We start from the raw sequence: 10328 nt of genomic DNA, 5'->3' as shown, positions 1-10328 counted from the left end.
CTCCGGAGTGAACTTGATTTGAGCATCAAGGAGAGTCAAGTTGAGAGCCAATTGTGTGTCGCCGCATGCGATTATTGAGACAATCTTGGACTTGATAGTATCATCATTGACATCAAATCCATCATGATACTTGTCGCAACCAAGTCCTTTAATCCTCACGCGAAAATCATCAAGCCTTGCATAGGCACGGGCAAGTCTTTTGCCATCCTTGATCATGAACAAGTTCATCTCGTACATGGCCGCCTTGTACTTGGACTTTTGGATGAGGGACATTCCCTCTTGAAGAACAACGACTCGGTCACTAATGATCCACAAGTATAGGGGATCACAACAGTCTTCGAGGGAAGTAAAACCCAAATTTGTTGATTCGACACAAGGGAAGTCAAAGAATATTTATAAGCTTTAACAGATGAGTTGTCAATTCACCTGCTGCTTGTGACGGTAAAGCACACGTCCGTTGGGAACCCCAAGAGGAAGGTATGATGAGTACATCAGCGAGTTTTCCCTCAGTAAGAAACCAAGGTTATCGAACCAGTAGGAGATGAAGACCACGTGAAGGTTGTTGGTGAAGGAGTGTAGTGCGGCGCAACACCAGGGATTCCGGTGCCAACGTGGAACCTGCACAACACAATCAAACTACTTTGCCCCAACATAACAGTGAGGTTGTCAATCTCACCGGCTTGCTGAAAACAAAGGATTAAACCGTATGGTGTGGAAAATGATGTTTGCTTGCAGAAAACAAAAAAGAACAATGATTGCAGTAGGTTGTATTTCAGATGTAAAAGAATGGACCGGGGTCCACAGTTCACTAGTGGTGTCTCTCCAATAAGATAAATAACATGTTGGATGAACAAATTACAGTTGGGCAATTGACAAATAGAGAGGGCATAACAATGCACATACATATCATGATGACTACTATGAGATTTACTTAGGGCATTACGACAAAGAACATAGACCGCCATCCAGCATGCATCTATGCCTAAAAAGTCCACCTTCGGATTAGCATCCGCACCCCTTCCAGTATTAAGTTGCAAACAACAGACAATTGCATTAAGTATTGTGCGTAATGTAAACAATACAAATATCCTTAGACAAAGCATTGATGTTTTATCCCTAGTGGCAACAAGACATCCACAACCTTAGGGGTTGCTCGTCACTCCCAGATTCAATGGAGACATGAACCCACTATCTAGCATAAATACTCCCTCTTGGAGTCACAAGTATCAACTTGGCCAGAGCCTCTACTAGCAACGGAGAGCATGCAAGATCATAAATAACACATATATGATAGATCAATAATCAGCTTGACATAGTATTCCATATTCATCGGATCCCAACAAACACAACATGTAGCATTACAAATAGATGATCTTGATCATGATAGGCAGCTCACAAGATCTAAACATGATAGCACAAGAGGAGAAGACAACCATCTAGCTACTCGCTATGGACCCGTAGTCCAAGGATGAACTACTCACGCATCGGTCCGGAGGCGTGCATGGTGATGTAGAGCCCTCCGGTGATGATTCCCCTCTCCGGCAGGGTGCCGGAGGAGATCTTCTGAACCCCCGAGTTAGGGTTGACGGCGGCGGCGTCTCTGGAACTGTTCTGGTATTCTAGTTCTCGATGCTAGGGTTTTCGGGGACGACGGAATAAATAGGCGAAGGGGCAGAGTCGGGGGAGCCAGGGGGCTCCCTCCCCATAGGTCGGCGCGGGGGGCCCCACTGCCGCGCCGCCTTATGGTGTGGGCCCCCTGCTGGCCTTCCTCGACTCTTCTCCGGTCTTCTGGAACACTCCGTGGAAAATAGGGCCGTGGGCTTTTGTTTCGTCCAATTCCGAGAATATTTGTAAACTAGCTTTTCTGAAATCAAAAACAGCAGAAAACGAGAACTGGCACTGTGGCATCTTGTTAATAGGTTAGTCCCAGAAAATGCATAAAAACATTATAAAGTGTCAATAAAACATGTAGGTATTGTCATAAAACTAGCATGGAACATAAGAAATTATAGATACGTTGGAGACGTATCAAGTATCCCCAAGCTTAGTTCCTACTCGCCCTCGAGTAGGTAAACGATAAAAGAATAATTTCTGAAGTGACATGCTACCAACATAATCTTGATCAACACTATTGTAAAGCATATGAGATGAATGAAGTGACTCAAAGCAATGGTCTATAGTTTGCTAACAAAAAGATAATGACTAAACAACTGAATCATATAGCAAAAACTTTTCATGAATAGTACTTTCAATACAAGCATCAAAAAGTCTTGCATAAGAGTTAACTCATAAAGCAATAGAGTCTTAATAAGAGGTTTTGAAGCAACACAAAAGAAAGATTTAAGTTTCAGCAATTGCTTTCAACTTTCAACATGCATATCTCATGGATAATTGTCAACACAAAGTAATATAGTAAGTGCAATAAGTAAGCATGTAAGAATCAGTGCACACAGTTGACACAAGTGTTTGCTTCTAAGATAGAAAGAAGTAGGTAAACTGACTCAACATAAAGTAAAAGAAAAGCCCTTCGCAGAGGGAAGCATGGATTAAATCATGTGCTAGAGCTTTTCAAGTTTTGAAATCATGTAGAGAGCATAAAAATAAAGTTTTGAGAGGTGTTTGTTGTTGTCAACGAATGGTAGTGGGCACTCTAACCCCCTTGTCAAACAGACTTTCAAAGAGCGGCTCCCATGAAGGACGTTATCTCTACCAGCAAGGTAGATCATCCCTCTTCTCTTTTGTTTACACATGTATTTTAGTTTTATTTATAGATGACACTCCTCCCAACCTTTTTCTTTCACAATCCATGGCTAACCGAATCCTCGGGTGCCTTCCAACATTTTACATACCATGGAGGAGTGTCTATTGCAAAATTAAGTTGCTTACTGATGAATCAGGGCAAAACATGTGAAGAGAGTTATTAATGAAAGTTAATTAATTGGGGCTGGGCACCCCGTTGCCAGCTCTTTTTGCAAAATTATTTGATAAGCGGATGTATATGCCACTAGTCCATTGGTGAAAGTCTGTCTAACAAGATTGAAATATAAAACACCACATAATTCCTCATGAGCTATAAAACATTGACACAAATAAGGAGTAATAAAGTTTTGAATCACTTCCTAGTATAACATTTTCATTTGCACTAATATTTCGGTTTCGAGTTAATGTGTGACCTAGCTTCTAAGCCAAAAAGATTTTTTTTGTAGTAATCTGACACAACTTTCAACATATCTTTTTATCTTAGTGGCATGGCCGTCTAAGACACAAATAAATTTCTTTATTCCTTCTTCTTTGTTTGACTACATGGAAATAAAAAGCATTCCTGCCTCCCTCCACTATATTTGTATCTCTAGATCTTTGTTTAGCTTTTGTCTAATCCATGGCCCAAAAAACTATTCAAATCTCTAAATGTAAGATTCAATCTATTTATCTCGTCATCACTAAGAACTTGAGTTTCTTTGTATTATCATACTCTTCCATTAACTAACCTTTTGTTTCTCTGTAGCATCTTCAAGATTGGCACTCCATCCTTTTTCTAGCTTCCTAAAATATCTAAGTTTAGATCTTTATTTAGAAGACAGTTTCCTCCTCTTAATTTCAACAATATAGTCCTAAACGTTTCAATTAAGTGTGAGAATGTATGATAAACTTCAACTTCCAAACTTCTACTTTGCTTAGTTGTCCACCATCTAAATATTCCATTGGCGAGAAATGTAATTGAGAATATAAAAAACTAAAGGTTTTTAAAATGAATTCATGGTTGGATGGTTAGGAGGACGGTTGTATCCCCAACCCACTCAGATCAATTCCAAGGTTTCTAGGATGTCTCATTAAAGTGGAACACTATTTCACTTGGAGTCGATGTTCCCTTCAACATCAAGACGCTCTTGGTGACTTCATCATTCCTAACTACTAAATATTGTTACACTGGTCTTCACTATGTGTTGTTGTTATTGGTGGTGGTGGTGTGTGCACGTCAAAATGTTCACGTTGTACTCGCTATTTATAAAAAAAATAAAGGTTTTTTTGCATTTCTTTTGTGCAAGTCAAGACCATGATTTATCTAATTTTAGTGATCATATGGTGAAGAGAACACAAAACACAAGATATAGTTTTTAGTTGGACATGCCTTGAGCAAGTGTTTCCCGGTATGAATAGTAACTAAGATGTATCTAGCCTATTACACCTATCACTAAAGCTTGGAAGCTCTAGCAATGGAAAGTTGCAAAATCCATAGACCAAGCTACATTTTGTGTATATAAATGTAAGCACTAATATACTTTTCATTTTCTTCAGACCATCGCATAACAAAGTTTCATGACTCATGTGTTAAATCAAATGACACGATATGTATTGAATCGATCAACTCTTCATTATTTATTTTTCTCTATTTGCTGGAGGTCCTCCCACATGAGACTTCTCTTCTTCTCCTCAATAGTTCACCTCTCATTCATTTTTCCATCTCAGGGCTTCAATGAGTAAATTGCAAACGAAGGCTAGTTTATGTACCTCACATGCGTGTGATATCAATAATAAATAAATAAAATCTCGTGGGGATCTGAAGTTTTCTTCGAAGATCCTCTTCGAGCTTCGTATGACCATGAATGACAATTGATGCGGGGGTATTTCCAGATGATACCGTGACAAATGAGCGTTCCCTAGGCATTCCCTTCTCACCTTGCGGTTGTGCCCTTACTTATTTTTGTTGCCCTTTCTTCCTGGCCCCTACCCCAACACCATAGTGGTGCTAGACTCACAGTGGATGCAGGTCTAGTTTGTGCTCTTATTTTATAATCTCTTCTAGTTTATGTCCCCACTTTTTGATCCTACCGGTTTATGTTGCACTTTATTTTCAAGTCACATGCTCGTGCTTCAGTCTAGTCTCATAATTGCTCGAATCGGACTCTATAGATATGTTGCGTGTTTCCAGGTCCATCATTTTGGTTTGCTTGCTTCACATGCACTGTTATGAATCTTCTCCAACAATGCGAGTGTGATCTTGATATGTCTACGAAGCAAGAGGTGGCTCCTTCTTATCTCGAGATCGTAACTAAAGATCCACTATATGGTTCTTAGATATGGCACTCACTGCTTTGCAAGCCTTCCACAAGGGAGAGGTCACTTGACCAAGGAGATCTTTTCTTTCTAGTGCATTATGACATTTTTTGTATTTTTATGAGTAGACAACCATTAGTGCCTCTAGTCCAAGAGGGTTGAGACTACAATTTTGTCCAGAGGTAGCCCGAACGGAGGATTTCTATCTCAAGAGAAACAGAGACGGAGAGAGACGACATGCACAAAATAGTGGAAGTTATCAATGGCAAAGATTTATGGCGGAGATATGTTTCTAGGTGCATCTCTTTGTTGTCTATTTGTGGCATCCATGTGCCCTACCTATTTGGACCTTGGTTGGAGACAATATGTCATGACACCCAATCGTGTACGCTGCGCTTTGATCTTAGAGATGGATTGTTTTTACAAAATTTCGAAGTCTTGACTACATTAGTTAAGTAAAAAAAAAGAGAATTTCCTAGTTAATTCTCTTTAATAAAAGGGCACGATCGGCGGATGCAAGCATAATCACCATAGTGATATTTCTGTTATGTATAATAATATATACATATAGTTTTTTGATAAAAGGATAATTAATACAATAAGAACCCTTTTAGAAAGAAAGAAAACCTGCTTCGTATTGCATCATTTTTTTTAACCCAAAACTGAGGATAGCGCGCAAAGTAACTGTCACCGCTTCTGAATAACTTACCCTAGATTCTGAAGTCAAAACTTGGTGATGCAAGTTGCAGCTTTTGGTGAAAAAACAAAATTAACCAAAGGAAAGCACCCAGCTCGCTAGAAAAGCATAAATTCCCTGACCCGATTGCTCCTTGGCCATCCGGTCGGAGCCGACAAGCGACAGGTGTCGACCGCAACAAGGATCGCGCCCCATCCAACGGTGCCAGTTCCAGCACCAGCTGCGTCACCAACCCCACTTGGCCGGCTCCGGCGATCGGCAGCGGCGGAGGTGCACCTGTCGGGGTGCGCGCAGCAGCGCCGCTCGAGAACAGTGCCGGGGCGACGTGGCCGGACGCAGCACCGCTCCTCCGCCGCATTTTTTACTCCCCTCAAAAGGCCCAAAACCCCCACTTGCTCCCCTCTCCCCCGCCCTACAAGACCACCACCGCCCCGCCGCTTGCTCCCGCATCGATCCGATCCGGGATCCGACCAAATCCTGCTCAAATCCTACGCCCTCGCCGTGCGCCCGCCGGCTGAGCTTGCCTCGCCCCCCATTTGCCCATATCACGGCTCACCGCCGCTCCTGTCCCATCTGATTGCTGTGACCTCGATTATGGTGTCTTCCCCGGCTAGGGTTTCAGCGTCGGCGTGTCAGGTGAAACATCTATCCTGGCCCCCCTAATTTCTCCGCAAGCCTTTTGTTCCTTCATTCAAGTGTCTGTCGCTGCCGAGTGAATCGTATGCATGCGCAGCTTCCGTGTAATCTGCGTTATGTCTCGTGTTTTAGCTTCAGTTAGCTATCGTCTTAGCATAAAATTACGAGCTCCTTGCTTGATCTAGGCGCTGGCACAAAGTCACGCTAGATGTTATTATACTTTATTTACTGGGCTGAAACTCATGCTAGAATCAACGGTGCCGACTTTTTTATTTTGCTGCTTTGAGTCGCTCGCGCTCAGTGTGCTTGAATGTGCTGCAATGTTGGAGATCCCGTTATACTTATGCATTATTGGTGGGTGTCACAGTTTTCCCCGATTCTAGGGATCCCATGCCTTTGGATAGTCATGTGGTGCTCCTGTATGTTATCATGATAGTTGTGACTTGTGAGTTGTGGAGATAGTTCCAGAAACTTAAGATGTATAGTTTATTGCCTGATTCATAATTCTGCAAATAATAACTGTGGAAATTTCAGATATAATAACTACTCCGGTCCAAAAATAAGTGTCTCAACTTTTTCTAGATATGGATGTATCTATAACTAATATGTGTCTAGATACATCCATATCTAGACAAAACTAAGACATTATTTTTAGACGGAGGTAGTAGAAGTGGGGGAGGGTTAGAGTTCCTGCCAAATCTGCATTCTTAACATATTTTCCTTTTGCAAATACTGGACTATAGTAATAAAAGTTTCAGAACATTTGTTTCCTAGTTGTGAGGGCTCCAGAAATTGCTTTGGGTTGCAATACCTATTTGGTTTACGTCCTTCAATACATAGTTCATGTATATGCCACTAAACTTAAATGGCCCATTCTCTTAAATTATATACAACGAAGAACAAATGCAGTTTCAAAAGTATTGGATTTATATATCCTTAACTGACTTAGTCCGTTTCAAGCTGGATCTTAGAATGTCTTTGGTCCTTGCAGCAATCAAGGCATTTACGGAATACCTTCGGGTATTATCATGCTAGTTAGATTGATAGGATTGTAATATCTTTGTGGAGTTGGATGTGTAAGTATGCCGGTCTAATAAAATACAAAATATTATGCCAAATATAGAGCCTGTATAGGATATAAGAATGGTCACTGGAGAATTGATCTATTGGTCAAGTACAATTTAAGCATGTGGCGATATTTATTATACGCTGCATGTTTGACCACTGCCAAAACTTGTTTGTTCTCACCAATTGGAAAGGGAAGTAACACTCATACTTGTAGACACAGACGAGTCATCATGGAAAATGTGTAGTCAAAACATTTGAATTTTTGACCCAACTTGTTTGTGGAAATTTTGGTTTGACGCGTCAATGTATTCTACGTAATATTATCCAACAGCACTCTTGTAATGTACTGCTGAATTACATGCTTTGTATTTTGCCATTGCATCAGTGGTTAGTATTAGAGATATCTCATCATGCTAACATCATTAATGCTATTGCGAAGGAAAGAAATGAAACACACTTACAGACCCTAACACATTCAAACTTCACTTCATGGTGACTACCTTTAGTCTGGTGTTGTATAAGTTCTTTGCACTGCCTCATGCACCGCCTCTTACAACCCTTGAAGGATAAGTAAAACATTCTCTATTACATCTGAATGAACCATATCTTGTGCATATAAGAAACGAAATCTAAGCTGCCTTAGCATTTCTTTGGCTATCTAATTTCTGATCAAATGTTTTTAGCAATAGTAGTAGGCAGTTCCCGGAAACGCATCCATTAGTCCTTAGCTGGTTCTATTTTCGCTTACTGGAGTAGGTAAAGTTGATCATGTCATAATTGCTTTGCATAATGCAAGGTCAGCTGGTCAAGCATATGCCGCAGTCTACGATAAACAGAATCTCCTCTATTTGTTAGACCAATTGCTTTACTCTTGACCCCGTCTTATGCTCAACTGCACATCTCAAAGCACAAGTAAGAAGAGTACAAGGACCGTTGCTCTCTAGCTCGAACCTCTTACAACCCTTGATTCTTGCCATCCACAAGAATATAATGCTTGGCACAGAATCTCTTATCCTCTTAAGTCCTGCCAGTTGCTTCTTCCTTTCTGTGTCACTTGGCCTGATTGCTTCTTCATGACTTTATATGGTTCCTCATTTCTATTCCTTCCACACCAAGTAGAGCTCTCTATTAGCGTAGGGCTCCTAGATCAAAATGCTAATAGGACTGAGATATGAGTCACATCCTCTAACAGCCTTTTTTTATTCAATGTGCTCTCCTTTCAGCTGTATATTTCAGTTGTCTAAGCTGTCACAACACTATATATGATGTAGAGTTCTTCAGTATTTGGTAACTTGTAATGACGTTCAGGCAATATTTATATTAACAATATTGTTACTCTGGGCTAAAGAGTTTTTTCTGTTTTAGGGCCTAGGACACTGTTTTTTTAGCATTGGACGCTGCTGTTTTTTTATCTGAATATCTGTTAGTACAAAGTAGAATCTATCATTTGTTAGGTATCAACTCCCTCTTCTGTTACATAGAACCATTGCCATTTTCATTATTTTCTTTAAATATGCAATATGATATGTAATTGTGAATGCAACAATGTAGAAGGCATTCAGAGTTCGAGATTGAATAATAATCATTGATATTCCCTTTCAAAATAAAATCTATATTGACTAGCATTCTACATGATATCCCCTTTTTAGAATAAATCTGTTCTGTTTTAAAATGAGTTATGCATTTCCTTCAAGTATCTTCTTGTTTGCTAACTAACAAATTTGTGCTGGTACTTCATATTATTTGTTGCCAATAATCTCAGTTATTTCACTTCGCGTAAAGCCTTTGGTCTAAATTATTTATTTCCTTTTGTGTTAGTTGCTGCAAGTGGAGGCGGCAAGCTAGAGGCAGCAACTGCATAATTTGCAAGAGAATCGTAAGTTGCACAATACACACTCTCTTATTCATGAGAAAGTATTCTGTCCATCCGTAAAAGGATGTCGGAGATTTGTCTAAATTTGGATGTATCTATACACCAAATAGTGTCTAGATACATCTAAATTTAGACAGACTTGGGACATCCTTTTATGGACAGAGGTAGTAGCATAAATTTGTTTATGTATTTGGATCTTTACAAGATCATTAAGAATGCTTAAGTAGATAATGTATTCTAACTTTGTCGTAGACCTTAATGTTTATGCAGTTTGCTCAAATTCACGAGTTATCTGAACAATTGTTAGAATTCATCTATAAAAGACACATGGGTTTGATGGAGATCCAGTTTAATTTAATCTATTTTATTTTGACATGTGGTTGAAGTAGTCGTGGAATGGAAGGACATTTTTTATTGGACACGGACATATAAATAGATATGATTCCTCCCTTTTATGAATGCATTCTCCCTCCATACAAGGAAGGCACATATCCTTTTCTTTTGCAAGGATGAAGGAGGTCCAGCAAAGACCACTTCGTTCCATTTACCCCCTGTTTAATTGCCCTGTAGAGGACTTAATTTTCCTTGATGGTTGTGTCCCATCTAATAGCCACTGGGCATTACTCAATCTGCCTGGAAGCCCACAAATCCAGCCCCACCGTGTGAATTCTGGCCCATCAATGGAGGAGCACAGGCTTGCGATCAGGGCACTGTTTTCGGCAGCCTTAGCGCTAAGTTAGCCCCCACACCTTCTTTTGAGGAATTTTGGCCATAGCGAATCTGCGCCCACGGGAATGGAGGGTGCAATATTGATCGGCGGTAATATTTACTCTGTATATGTGAGGTGATTTGGATTATTAAAGTTAATGCTTTGGCCAAGAATTAAGCCAATAGTATCTGGGTTATGTGCACAAAATTGACTATTGACAAAAGATTGTGAAAGAAGATGGCCAGAGCTGGAAATTTGAAAAAAAGGAACTTATCTATCCAGATGAAGGG

The sequence above is a fragment of the Lolium rigidum genome, chromosome 7 (genome assembly GCF_022539505.1).
Source record: "Lolium rigidum isolate FL_2022 chromosome 7, APGP_CSIRO_Lrig_0.1, whole genome shotgun sequence".
NCBI classification, from domain to species: domain Eukaryota; kingdom Viridiplantae; phylum Streptophyta; class Magnoliopsida; order Poales; family Poaceae; genus Lolium; species Lolium rigidum.
Note: the sequence above shows the minus strand (reverse complement) of the source record.